The 13,860-nt window shown below is 42.3% G+C and overlaps 1 long non-coding RNA gene across 2 annotated transcripts in view; it reads right to left on the bottom strand.

The window, feature by feature from the left end:
* Positions 1-631: 631 nt before the first annotated feature.
* The window catches only part of LOC128351395 (uncharacterized), a 47,689-nt gene continuing 34,460 nt past the window's right edge, over positions 632-13,860 (bottom strand). For both annotated transcript variants that reach the window (XR_008319751.1, XR_008319752.1), the window contains exons 3-4: positions 6,947-7,128; positions 632-1,259 (exon numbers count right to left, since the gene is read on the bottom strand). This is a non-coding gene — a long non-coding RNA (uncharacterized LOC128351395). The remainder of the gene's footprint in view (positions 1,260-6,946; positions 7,129-13,860) is intronic.

Below are 13,860 nucleotides of genomic sequence, written 5' to 3'. Positions count from 1 at the left end.
TAGAAATAAACTCTACTTTGTTCAATGGGACTAACTCCTCCAGAATATGTGTTTGTAGGGTTACAGCCTAGAGTCCAATTCAACAGAATGTGTGTATAACAGTCATGTTTGTGCACCCATATGATTTTTTAAAAACTGAAGTTGTGCTATTTAGTGGGGAAAGGGGACCAATTAAGATTAAACCCTTCTGTCCTCACTCCCAAACAGCCAATCAGTGGGATTTCAGATTTGTATAAAGACCTATGCGTGTCTTAACAGCCCTGTGTGTTCTGTTAGAAAGAAGAATCACATGTGAAGCACCTGTTTACTCATGTGAATCCCCCATCCAGCTAAGGATATGGGCACAGAAACTTGCCTCTAGGCAAGTAGAGCCCTTAGCTGGATTAGGACATTGAAGTAACATCTATTGCACATGCCATAGTGAAATGAATAAAAGCTGGACAAGAGCCCTGTGGTCTGATGCAGTTCTCTTCATTTCAGTTAGGCCCGCGCAGCAGAATGTTCTAGTGGATATCGCTATTATTTTTTTATTTATTACATTTATAAACTGGCTCATCTAGAGGCTCTGGGTAGTGTACAACTAGTTTTAAAAAAACATAAAACCAAATATCATTTATAACACACTACTAAAAACAATATAAAAACAATTTTAATACAATTTAAAACCAATTAAAATACTAAAAAAACAATTTTAAAACCATGGAAAGCCAGGCCAAACAAGTAAGTCTTAAGGGCTCACTTAAAGGCCAACAGCAAGCCTAAACTGAGGATATCTGCTGGGAGTGCATACCACAGGCCAGGAGCAGCTACAGAGAAGGTCCGGTTCCAATTCGCAACCAGACGTACTGGTGGTAATAGGAGACGGACCTCTCCAGATGACCTCAATGTGCGACTGGGAACATATAGAAGAAGGTGCTCTTGAAGGCATTTCCCCTTTACCTGCTGCCTGTGTGGTCTCCTTTACAACTGAAGGAGCACTGATGAAATAATGTTTGAAGAAATCATTAGTTGGAAAGGAGGATGCTTTCATAGGGTTTGCCAAAATATTTTCTAGTATGCACTGTTAAACAGCCCATCAAAATTCTGCTAATAACAGATCCAGCTGCCTCAGTCCCATTGGCTACTGCCAGCCTTCTGTCTTCTACCATCTCTCTCTCCAGCTACTGATATTTCCCACCTGCACTGTTCTCCTGTAGCTGTGACTGTATCTCCTAAGTACTCGTTTCTGTGATAATTGTGAGCTTCCTTCAAATGAGTTACTGTAATGGAGAAAGGTGACCTCAGTATAAAAGTTCATCTAATAAGCAAGAACCAGCAAAGTAGTGTAATTACAAAATATCAAAACAACGGCGCTTTATGACGAGTGTTAAGGCCTTTACAATTTCACTTGTCTTCTAAACAGTCTAGAAATTGCAAGTTAATATGGTCTTCTCAAGTTCTGTGCCATGTAAGTGGTAAAGATTTTATACAGTCTTGTATAACATACTGGCTTTACAAATTAGACTCAGTTTTTCCCCAATGCCCGACATTGGACTCGGCAAGGCTGTATCCAGGCACAAACTCAACAGGTGCAGCTGCCCCAGCCTAGAGATGCACTGCATACATTTCTGCCTGATATATCTGTAAAAGTCACATTGCTTCCCCAAACTGCCATGTACTGTAGTAAAATGCAAGCAGAATCTCAACAAGTTCAACATGTTCACCTATCACAGTTCCAACAAAGCTTACTCCTTCCACCATTCAGCATGATAGGAATGCAATATTTTTCTGATATCTCCGCCTGAGTAGAGAAGGGATGATTGACTGTCAGGTCTTGGCTTTGTGCCTCATGCTTCGTTACACTTCCTTGCCTGCCAGTGCAGAACAAGAAGATAGGAAATGGTGCATGGTTACCTCAGCACATGCTGACACATTCCCTATCACATGCTCCCCCCTCCCCGATTTTGTTCAGCTCTAATAAGCCGCTTTTGTAGCTCAGTGTTCCCTTTTGTGCCTCAAAGATGAAACCAATCAAAACAAATCAAAAGATAAAGTGAAGTTACAATATTCAGTGTCCCTGAGTTGCGCAGATCAATTAGCAAAACAAATTGAAATGGCCATAAAATCTCTTCCATAGTCAAGTCAAGTCAAGTTTTATTTACGGTCCTAGACCAAACAATCCATGCATGCAAACAGCAGAACAATTTATAGAAAACTCTATAGGTTCTCATTATACATCTTAAAAGCAATATAACAAAATTTGGCTACGGAGTTAAAATTTAAAACATTTTCATCAGAAAGTAAGAATTTAACAAGTTTCTCTTCCATATAATTTACCAGGTTTGAGTGAGAAATCCAGTTTCTTCTTAGATGCTTGGAAGGAATCCAGTTTCCAGTGATTCTTGTAAATGCATATATCAATTTTGACTGAAATGCAAGCAGCGGGTGTCAAACTGGACAACCTTCCTGGGCTGAAAGAGCCTTTTGAACTCAGTGCAAGTTTTTTGATAACCACAGCTGGGTGCTGTGAGAATGCATTTATATTGCATGGTATTGCTGTCACGTTCCCTTAGAAACCCATTCACAGAATGCTATAGCTAAGGCCATAGTGCATCAAGCAGAAATACTGTACATCATCTGCATCTGTTGCAAGTGGCTGTGGATAGATTGTGGACCTGTTGAGTTTCTGCCAGACATTTACTATAGTTGATTGGAATCAATGTGCCTTCTAGAGATGCATCAGGAAGAAATTCATCAGGTGCACATTCAGCAAGTGATTGGATAAGTGGCATTGATTGATTGATTGATTGCCTGGATACATCCCTCTCCATCCTGATGTTGAGCTGAAAGACTAGGGCAAAGTGTTGCTGTATACAACCTAATTTGTAAAACCAGCATGTTATATGAGACTGTACAAAATCTTTACTGTTCACATGTTGTGGAATCTAAGGTGATCACCTTACTTGCAATTTCTAAGCTGTTTAGAGCATAAGTGAAAATTGTGAGCATCTTAACCCTCATCTTATATGAGGGTGTGTGTGTGTGTGTGTGTGTGTGTGTGTGTGTGTGTGTGTGAGAGAGAGAGAGAGAGAGAGAGAGAGAGAGAGAGAGAGAGGGTGGAAGGAGAGGAAATGGTGAGGGGGGGGGGAGAGAGAGAGAATATAAAAATTTCCAAATGTTCTGTTGTTTTACTCACTTTTTTGTTTGTTCTATATGTTGTTCAATTAAATTTGGCAATATGTTCAAAATGCAAACGTAAAATGGACACACATAGTGTGAAAATCCGCTTATTCATTTAATTCCTTTTAAGGATAAGAGCACTTGGCACATGGTAGCAGATATTTTCCTAATCCAATTATGTTTGAAGAAAGAAGATGCAAATATTAATGAAGTGAAAGTTTTATGCTTATATAAACTCTCTGTCTCTCGGTGGAAAGAGACTAATGGGGCTTAGACTTACAGCTCTTGGCTTTTAAAAACTGCATAACAATACAAAGATTTTCTGGTTTAAAGATATGGAAAACTATTATTTCCATTTTTCCTCTGGGTGGTGCTTTCTACCAGGTCTGCTGTGTCAAAGTTTTGCTGAGTTCCACTGCTAGTTCTGATAATTTTTCCATCCCACCCATTGGCTGAGATCCAGACTAATGTTGTGTACACTGAAAAATGTTTTGCATTCATAACGGGGAAGGAGTGGATTTTGTCAACCTCCCTTTCTCTCTGCAACCTACTGTATTCCCCAAAAATATGTTCCTAAGGCTGAGGGACCCTTATGGACATATTTTCATGAGCCACAATGGACTGGACTGGAGAGGAAAGGAGAGATTGGCATAAATTGCCCAGTCTCTGTTGTGCATGCAAAATCTTTTTTGGCACAAGCAACTTCAGTCTGGATGTCATCCAGTATGCTGAATTAAGTGAGTTTCTCCTTCTGAAGCCTGGAATCCTGATGTGACAAAACTTCAAAAAATTATTTTGGTTCAGCAGTAGGTGTGTGTCATCAAGATGAACAGAGAGTTGCTGCTCCTTTGATTATACTGTATATTATATTGCATAACAAGCTATGAAGGGGCCTGTGTGCAAGGACTGAACAAAGGCCCTTTCAGATAATTTCTCCATAGGGATCAACAGGAAACTCTAAGATATTCTTGAATGGCTGGGCAGAAAGCTCTTAAATTTCCCATGATATTATTAACATTAATAATATCAGAACATAAGAACAGCCCTGATGCATCAGGCCCAAGGCCTATCTAGTCCAGCATCCTGTTTCACACAGTGGCCCACCAAATGCCTCCGAGAGGCCCACAAACAAGAGGTGAGGACATGCCCTCTCTCTAGCTCACCTGCAACTGGTATTTAGAGGCATTGTGCCTCTGTGGCTAGAGGTGGCCTATATTCACCAGACTAGTAGCAATTGATAGACCTGTCCTTCATGAATTTATCTTAGCCCCTTTTTAAAGCCATCCAAGTTAGTGGTCATCACCACATCCCATGGCAGAGAATTCCATAGAGTAATTATGTGTTGTGTGATGAAGTACTTCCTTTTGTTAGTCCTAAATTTCCCACCCAGTTTCATGGGATGGCCCCTGGTTCTAGTGTTGTGAGACGGGGAGAAAAATTTCTCTCTGTCCACTCTCTCTACCCCATGAATAATGTTATAGACATTTATCATAGCTGCCCATAGTCTCCTCTTTTCCAAACTAAAGAGCCCCAGATGCCTTGCCTCATGAGGAAGATGCTCCAGGTCCTTGATCATCTTGATTGCCCTCTTCTGCACCTTTTCTAGTTCTACAATAACCTTCTTAAGATACAGTGACCAGAAATGTATGCAGTACTCCAAATGTGGCTGTACCATAGATTTGTATAAATAGCAACAGCAATAGCACTTACATTTATATACCACTCTATAGCCGGAGCTCTCTAAGCGGTTTACAATGATTTAGCATATTGCCCCCAACATTCTGGGTACTCATTTTACCGACCTCGGAAGGATGGAAGGCTGAGTCAAAGGCATTATAATACTAGCATTCTTATTTTCAATCCCCTTCCTAATGGATCCCAAGCATGGAATTTGCCTTTTTCACCTCTGCCATGCACTGAGTCAACACTTTCAACAAGCTGTCTACCATGACCCCAAGATCTCTCTCCTGGCCAGTCACTGATAACGTGAAGTTGGGGGAAGCACTGCTTACAGTGAACCACATTTGCCACTTTGTCGTCCACTCCCCAAGTTTGGAGAGATCCTTTTGGAGCTCCTCACAATCTGTTTTGGATTTCACTACCCTAAATAGTTTAGTGTCATCTACAAATTTGGCCACTTTGCTGCTTACCCCAACTTCTAGATCATTTATGAATAAGTTAAAGAGCACTGGTCCCAGTACAGATCCCTGGGGGATCCCACTTCTTACTTCCCTCCATTGTTTAAACTGTCCATATATTCCTACCATCTGTTTCGTGTCCTTCAGCCATTTACCAATCCACACATGAACCTGTCCCCTTATTCCATTTACCAATCCACACATGAACCTGTCCCCCTTATTCCATGGCTAAATTTACTCAAGATCCTTTGGTGGAGAACTTTGTCAACAGCTTTTTGCAAGTCCAAATATACTATGTCAACCAGATCACCTTTATCCACATGGGCGTTCAAGATCAGTCTACTCTTTGATTTTTAATGTGTGTTTTTTTAACATTATTATTTTCTTTAGAAAAATCATTAAAAATCAGTGACTAGACTGATGTCCTTGAACATCCACACATACTGTAAAATGTTATCATTTAGGAACACCATGTGGAATTTCAGAGCTGTCTGTCCAGCCATTTGAGAATTATTAATCTTTTTGAGTTATGGGGAAATTACAATTTGAGTAGGAAATTTGGGTGCGGCTCCCACTAGTGTCGGCCCATATTCACTGAACACATTTGCTCAATTGTAGATCCACCTGTTAACACATGTGACAGTTGAGAGTCCATGTAATTGAATTTTAAAACTAGTTTGTTGTTTGATGTATGGAGACTGAAACCTTGTGTGAGATACACAGTTCATGTGCATTGCTGAGCACAACAATCTGGATAGTGGTCAGTATTATCTTGGATAGTGGATAGCAGTCAATATTACATTCAGGAAGAGGGCATACTAAGGACCTGTGCCTAAAATGGCATCCTTGTTTATTTCATGGAAGGAATCAAATCTACGAGTGCATTCCTTTTGTATAATTAGATCTGATCCCTTCCACAATCCACATTTTCAAGAGCAATCTCTATTCTCAAGAGCACCACGTGGACCTTAGAGCATCTACAGAACTCAGAATGCCTTTGATTGTCATTGGAGTGATGGGCTGACTAACAATCAATCCAATGTCAGTTACATGGAAACTGGAGATCCAAACAGCATGTGCACTCCCACAGAGCCTCATGTGAATTTAGGATTTTTTCAGTGCTCTCTGGTTGGTGCCACACCAATTGAATATTTATTTATCTACTTACTTATTTGATTGATTGATTGATTGATTGATTGATAGATATACTGCCTGACTCCAGAGGCTTCAGGCAGTTCACAAAAACAAAGACAAACAAGACCAGTTATTAAAACAAGAATTAAACTGAGATCCACAATCTTAGATTTTAACTTGGCTTTCCAATATCAGCTTAATGTCAAGTTGGCATAGCACCAACCGGAGATAGCAAAAAAATCACATGATACTCTCCATGGGAGTTTGTGTGCCTCTGAGATCTCCAGTTTTAATTTAACTGACATGGGAGTGATTGTATGAAACAGCCCATAATCTTTTGTTTGCATATACTGAGATTTTACCAATCTTAATTTCTTTCTGGAGCTTTTCTTTTCTTTCTATACTGTTTCTTTTGTTATATCTGACAAATTCATTTGGTCCAAACTGTATGGATTTTTTTTATATATTCAAGATTTGAATTCACTCAATTATTAAATCATTAAATCTTGACTCACATTTTTCTAAAATAAAGGGAAATACTTGCTATCTGCTGTGAGCACAGAAGGAACAGCAGCTAATCCAGACTTCTGATCTTCCGGAAGAAAATTATTCTTCTGTTTCTCCTCTTTCTTCCCCTGGTAAATTTGCCATCAGATGAGTCACGCTGTACTCTAAAACTGTGGCCCATGCAGCTGTGCTGCAAGAAGTAAAGGATTCACACATCAAGGTCAATAATATTGATGGTTCAAAGCTGCTTAAGGGGGCATATCCACAGTCATTGGAGTCATTTTCAATCCTCATCATGCCATGGTTATCTCCTAAGAGCTATTATTGTGACAAAGACACAGAGTGGGCTGACTTGAATGCTGAACAAATGGAACCAAAAATAAGCACAATAGAGCTCGCTTTGCTTGTTGCAACAATAGTCATAAAAATATTATACACAGTATATATTAAGCTGAAATCTGTGTGTGAATGTGTGCATACACACGCATGTGCACCCCCACATGGCACTATGAATGAGACAATTTTGGTGAATTCAAGCATTTCATGATTTATAGACCACAATTGTCAGACCCCCACTAAGGAATAATCAGAAATAACATGATGAAAGATTTCCCTTGATGAAAGTTGACACACACACACACACATACATAAACACACACATTCACTCACTCATCCACGCACACTCCAGAGTGTCATCCAGGGATCTGTCTACTGCCCAATATTTACCAATCAGACAATTTTGCATGCCTCAGTTTCTTTGGACATTGGAACCATCAGTGTAGAGGTGTCCGGCTATGGGAAATTCATCCTAAAGCTCTCTCCTACTCATGTTCTTAGTTATCTATAGGACACCACTACAGGACACCAGAGAAAAATAAGCCCATGAGATCTTTTACAACCAAGGACTAAAAGACACTATACATCAGCATTCTCTACATGGATGAACTACAAGCTTTTAGGGATATTGTCTTTGATGACACCACAGCACATCTGGATATTAAGCTTTACCAAATTGTCTCCATCCACAATCATTTTAATTGGGGTCAGTTTGTATCCTCAGGACAATGACACTATGGTACCGTTGAGGCTGACACATTCATTGTTGGCTTAAAGCAATGCTTCTTCAGATCTTGTTTCCAAAAGCATCCCCTCTACAAGAGATACATCAGTGACAGCTTCATCAGCTGGACTCACCGGAAAGGAGACCATTCAGAAATTCCACCTCAGCAATGTCCACTCTGCTATTAATTTGAGCTAGGACTAGTTCATACTGCGGATTCATTTTCAAGTTCCCACAGATGCAACTGTGCAATGGACATAATACTACTTTATACCAGAAATTCCCAACTCCTACACCTATCAAAGCACATAGGAATATAGGAAGCTGCCATATACTGAGTCAGACCATTGGTCTATCTCGCTCATTATTGTCTTCACAGACTGGCAGCAGCTTCTCCAAGGTTGCAGGCAGGAATCTCTCTCAGCCCTATCTTGGAGAAGCTAAGGAGGGAACTTGAAACCTTCTGCTCTTCCCAGAGCGGCTTCATCCCCTGAGGGAAATATCTTGCAGTGCTCACACATCAAGTCTCCCATTCATATGCAACCAGGGCAGACCCTGCTTAGCTATGGGGACAAGTCATGCTTGCTATTACAAGACCAGCTCTCCTCTCCTCACTTCCAGATACTACCAGAGAAGACTACAGTACCATCATATTAGAGGGACTGATAAAATCAGCTGTACTACCAGAGGCTCATCATTCGCTTCCTTGTCCTTCAGTATGATATACACCATCACCAGCCAGCCCTTCTATTTTCTAATGGGACAAAGAAGTCAGTCCTTAGCACAGAAGTATAGACGGCATACATATCCAATATAAAATATGGCAATTTCAGACTCCCAATATAGTCTGTGAAATGGGATCTAGTGGGATCCTGCCAAAGAAGCTTGCATGCTTTCATGTTTCACAGCATGCTGTATCGGATGATGGAAATTGTTCATGTGCATGTCCATCACAATGATTGCTGAACATGTCCAACACAATGATTACTCAACACTAGGGATATTTGAGCATCCTTCTGCTAGACCCAAAGCTGCTGCATGTGCTCTAGTCCTTGAGGGGTGGGTGTCGCCAACAACAGAGACCTGACCTTAGGTCGGCTGAGATGGGCAGCCTCCGCTTTAGAGCTATGTGACTGCCTGGAGACAAGGTGTTATTGCCCGTGTCAACTAGGCTAAGGCGGACACTTGCGTGGCCGGCCTTTTAGGAAATGCACTGTGGGGGTTTAGTGCCAATCCCAGTTACGTACTGTTTCAGTTACCTTATATTTCAATAAGTTATATTTCAATAAGTTACCTTATATTTCAATAAGAAAAGTTTGGCCCTTTTCACCAAAGAAACTTGTGTCTCGTGTCTCCTTGGGGTGTGGGTACAAAAACCAATTTCCTGAAATGCCTATCTCTTGGACAAGACCACCATAGATGGTAGTAAGTCCCCTTTTCCTTACAATCATTGTCCCAGCATCTAGCAGATGTGTTCTTTGTAATATGCGCTAATCTCACCGGAGTCCTATACCATATATGGACTTTCCCCATATCTGGAAAATATCTTTAATTTGAGAAGAGACTGAATATAAAGATTTACTTGTCCAGACTTATCCCCATTCTCTTACCTTTGTTACTGCTCCAGTAATGGCAGCAGAGGAAGGATGGTCTTTCTGATCCTTCTCTCACTAATGCCTGACATGGTGCTATGGATGCATGCTAGATATAGGGAGTTCTAGGACAGATAAGGGAATAATATGTGAGGGATTAGTGGCAGTAGGTGGATAGGTGGAAGATGGGGATGGAGGGGGAGTTTAAGTTCACCTGGCTAGCATTTTAACCTGAGCCAGAGAAGAACGGTTGGGGATGGAATGCTTGTCTCACATTGAGGTGAACCTTCTGAGTATGCCTGGATTCATAGAGTAACTGTGCTCAGATGTTTGAATTCATCACAAATGGGATTGCTTACCACAGCTGCATAAGCAGGGGAGTGAATCTTCCTCTAATTGTTGCTTGTGCACCAATTAATTTGCTGTGTGTGACATTGTGAATTGAACGAATGTCATGCTGAGGCATTGCTCAAGCACACAATATGGAAAGTCATTGCTATGCTCTCTGTCCAGTCACTCAATGTGACGTCAACATTAATGTGTGGGTGGAATTCAAATCATTCATATTTTAACATCCCCAAAACTGACACCTCTGCTTGCATATCCTAGGCTGGGACAAATTATATGAACATCTAGTAAATGGTTTATACTGGTTCTAGTACATACTGCTTAAATGTTCATTTGTAATGTTCAAATCCCACACGTAATAGAAGCAATTAAAATGTATCCCCTGCTAAGTTAAAGTATCACTTTTCCTACAGCAGACAGTGAAAGCAACAGACTGGCTCACAAAAGAGTCAGCGACATTGTAGATGGGAAGTACATATTAAGTCACCTTGTCCAACTTCTTTGCCTGCAGGGATTTTTAAAATGTGTCTCTTGTAATAAATGTCGAAGTTCTTTTTCTTTTTTTAAAGGAGACTAGTCACTCTTAGTAAGGAAGGCATGTCTTATGAAAGGCTGGTTTCCAGAATGGATAAAAAGGTCTGGGAAAGCCCCTGACAGGACAACAGCTTTTAAATCAAATGAGAAAGGAGCCTACTGCGCAGTTTCTCTCAGGGAGAAAAATGATCAGATTCAAAGCAGAGTTCTTTTGTCTGTGCTTTTATAAACAATGGAGGGGGGTCAAGATCATTTTATTCTCATATTCTAATGTCCCAGTACCACTAATTTCCAAGACAGGTCCAGTTTTAAGGGGCAGTATTATTTTCCCTTACACTTGCCCTAAGCGAAGAAATAAGAAAAATGGAGGGGATAAGGTAGGAAGCTTGGACTTTGCCAGCTCCTCTCCTAGGTCTGAAGATTTATTGCAGCCTTCCACCCCACTTGCATGGCCTGGACAACCAGAAGATTTGCTGTGATTTTTTGGCTTTTGCTCTGCTGCCTTCGTTAGCATTGCGGTGTTGCTTTCCTGATTGTATGATAGGAATGTGCATTTTGATTCAGACACAAAAAAACTGTGTTCAAAAATGGCACTTTTGGACATTTTGTACACCTACCAAAAATGACAAACACAAAATGCATCCTACATGAAAAGACCCTATTTCGGAAACGAAGCTTTGTTTTTCAGAATTTTTTTTTGGACCTCCATTTTGAGATCAGTTGCAGCCTTTCTCCTCAGTCTCCTTGTAGTTCCTCTGATGTCAGTTTGAATTTCCCACCCTTCAGGCCTGCAGATTGGGAGGCGAAAGCAGGGCCGGATGCGCTGCGGAGTGGCAAGGAGTTTCTGGAGCAGCAGGGAGCTTGCCAAGAGCTCCTTACTTTGGGCGGTGAGGCGGTGGTGGCAGCACATGGCCGTGGCGAGAAGGTGGCAGAAGAGGCAGACAGCTGGGTGAGGAGGAGGAGGCGAGCCTCGGCAAAGGAGGCGGGCAGGCAAAAATGGTGGGGAAGGAGGGAGCCCGGCGGGGAGAGAAAGCGCAGCCAGTAGCAGGAGGAGGACGGGGGTCTCCAGAACAATGGGGAACAACTGGGGTGGAAGGGAGGGGGGAATCAGTGGGGAACAGACTGGGAAAGGAGAATGGAGTGATGGGGAATGGACTGGGGTGGAAGGGGGGAAGCTGTGGGGAGAATGTTAACCGGCAATTCGTTTTCAGATTCAGAGCAAGTCGGCCCGAAACTGAAAATGGGGCATTTTCAGATGGCTATTTTTGGACCCTCTCCAGATGGGGCCCCCGCTTCAGAACGCCTGAAAATGGAGAAAAAAATGAAATGCACACCCCTATTGCATGATAATCTACACCTGTGGGCATTAACTATGTCAGCTCTGTCTCAGAGTCTCTTGTTAGAGGAGAGACTCTGGGTATCTGGGGCTTATAAGGATTGAGGGTGTGCTGGAGGTGTGGCTGGTGGGTTGGCCAGCCTGCAGGCAGCTGAGCTTTGGTGCAGGTCTTTGGTATGTGGAGGAGGGTTGGGGCAGCGTATGTATCTCATGGTTATATAAGAAGCTGATGCTGTTGTTGAGAAGGCTTCTGTTGTTGAGTCTTGGGTGAAGGTAGTCTACAATATGTCTAGGCTTGTCTGAAGGTGGGGAAAGGGGCGGGGTGTCCATTGACTGTGTGGCAGCTATTCCAGTGGTGGTGAGGAATAGAATAAGTAACACTGGCAGGTCAGCAGGCTGTTACAAGGGAAGGGAAATCAGAAATCTAATAGTTGCTTCTCCTTCCAGCTGTCCTGCCAGCTCTTTGGCCTCATGGGGCATTGTCAACTATCCACAGAGCCTCACCTTACTCCTTTGTAATGCCAGGTTGGTCCAGATATCATCCATGATTTGATTCTGGATGAAGGGGTCAACCTGGTATGTATCACAGAGCCTTGGTGGGAGATGCTGGTGGCTCAGTCTGGTCCCAGCTTCTCCCTCCAGGGTACTCTGTAGAACAGGTGAGAGGATGTGGGTGGGGAATTGGAGTGGCTACGGTCTATAAGAACAACATCTCCCTTACCAGGATTCCTGTCAAAGTGTCTGACCATATTGAATGTGTTTACTTGAGGACCTGGGATAGACTGAGATTTCAGTTGGCCTACCAATCATCCCACTGCCCAGTGCAGTCCCTAACTAAGCTGGCAGACTTGATCTCAGGCTTGGCATTGGAGTCTCCCAGGCTTATAATGGTGGGAGAATTCAATGTTCACTTCAGGACCAATTTGTCTGGGGCAGCTCAGGAGTTCATAGTGGCCATGACAACTATGGGCCTATCCTAAATGGTCTCAAGACCAAGGCATGTTGCTGGTCACGTGTTTGATCTGGTCTTTTACTCTAATCAGGTTGGTGTTCTGTGAGTGGGGACCCCTGTGATTTCCCCGTTGTCATGGACGGACCACCTTCTGGTTAAGGTTGGACTCACAATCACATCCCACCTCCACAGGGGAGAAGGGCCTATTAGGATGGTCCACCTGAGGAGATTATTGGATCCAATAGGATTCCAAGAAGCTTTGGGAAGATTTAGTATTGGCTCTGCCAATGATTCTGTTGATGCTCTGGAGAACTGGAACAAACTCACCAGGGCAGTAGACAAGATCGCTCCTAAACATCCTCTCCAACCCACTTCAAAATTGGCCCCTTGGTATATGGAAGAACTACGGGGGGTGAAGCAGCAAGGTAGAATGGAGTGCAAGTGGAGAAAGGCTCAACTCAAATCTGACAGATTACAACAGAGGTGTTTTAGGTGTTGCAGCCTAACACTTGTTCTCTTGACCCCTGTCCAACTTGGCTTATACAATCTGATAGAGGAGTTGTTGTAAAGGGCCTGGTAGAGACTATAATTGCTTCTCTGAGGGAGGGCAGTATGCCTTCCTGTCTTAAGGAGGCAATTATTAAACTTCTTCAAGAAGCCTACATTGGATCCTTCACAGTTAAGCAATTATAGGCCTGCCTCCAAACCTCCAAGGCTGGGCAAGGTTTTCCCTTCCCCTTGTAGAACTGGCTTGGAAACACTTAAGCCCCAAGGCATAATAAAGAAGTCTCCTTGCCCAGAGGAACAAGGGTGACCCTCCTGAGTCCTTGCCTAGTACAAATACACTCATACATGAATCAAGAATACATATAGCAGAATACATATATTAATACAAAGAATACATATAGCAGCAAAGCCATGTCCACAGAACCCATTAGCATACCTGGTAAAAGTTCTCTCCAAGTCTTGCCAACAGACCAAAAATTGCACAGCAATTTACACACACACACACACACACACACACACACACACACACACACACACACACACACAAGATTCTATGGTGCAGAAGCTCCAGAGATGAAGACAGACCTCACAAT

This window comes from Hemicordylus capensis, chromosome 3 (genome assembly GCF_027244095.1).
Source record: "Hemicordylus capensis ecotype Gifberg chromosome 3, rHemCap1.1.pri, whole genome shotgun sequence".
Taxonomy (NCBI): Eukaryota; Metazoa; Chordata; class Lepidosauria; order Squamata; family Cordylidae; genus Hemicordylus; species Hemicordylus capensis.
The sequence above is the reverse complement of the archived record's forward strand: the minus strand, read 5'-3'. Positions and strand labels throughout refer to the sequence as shown.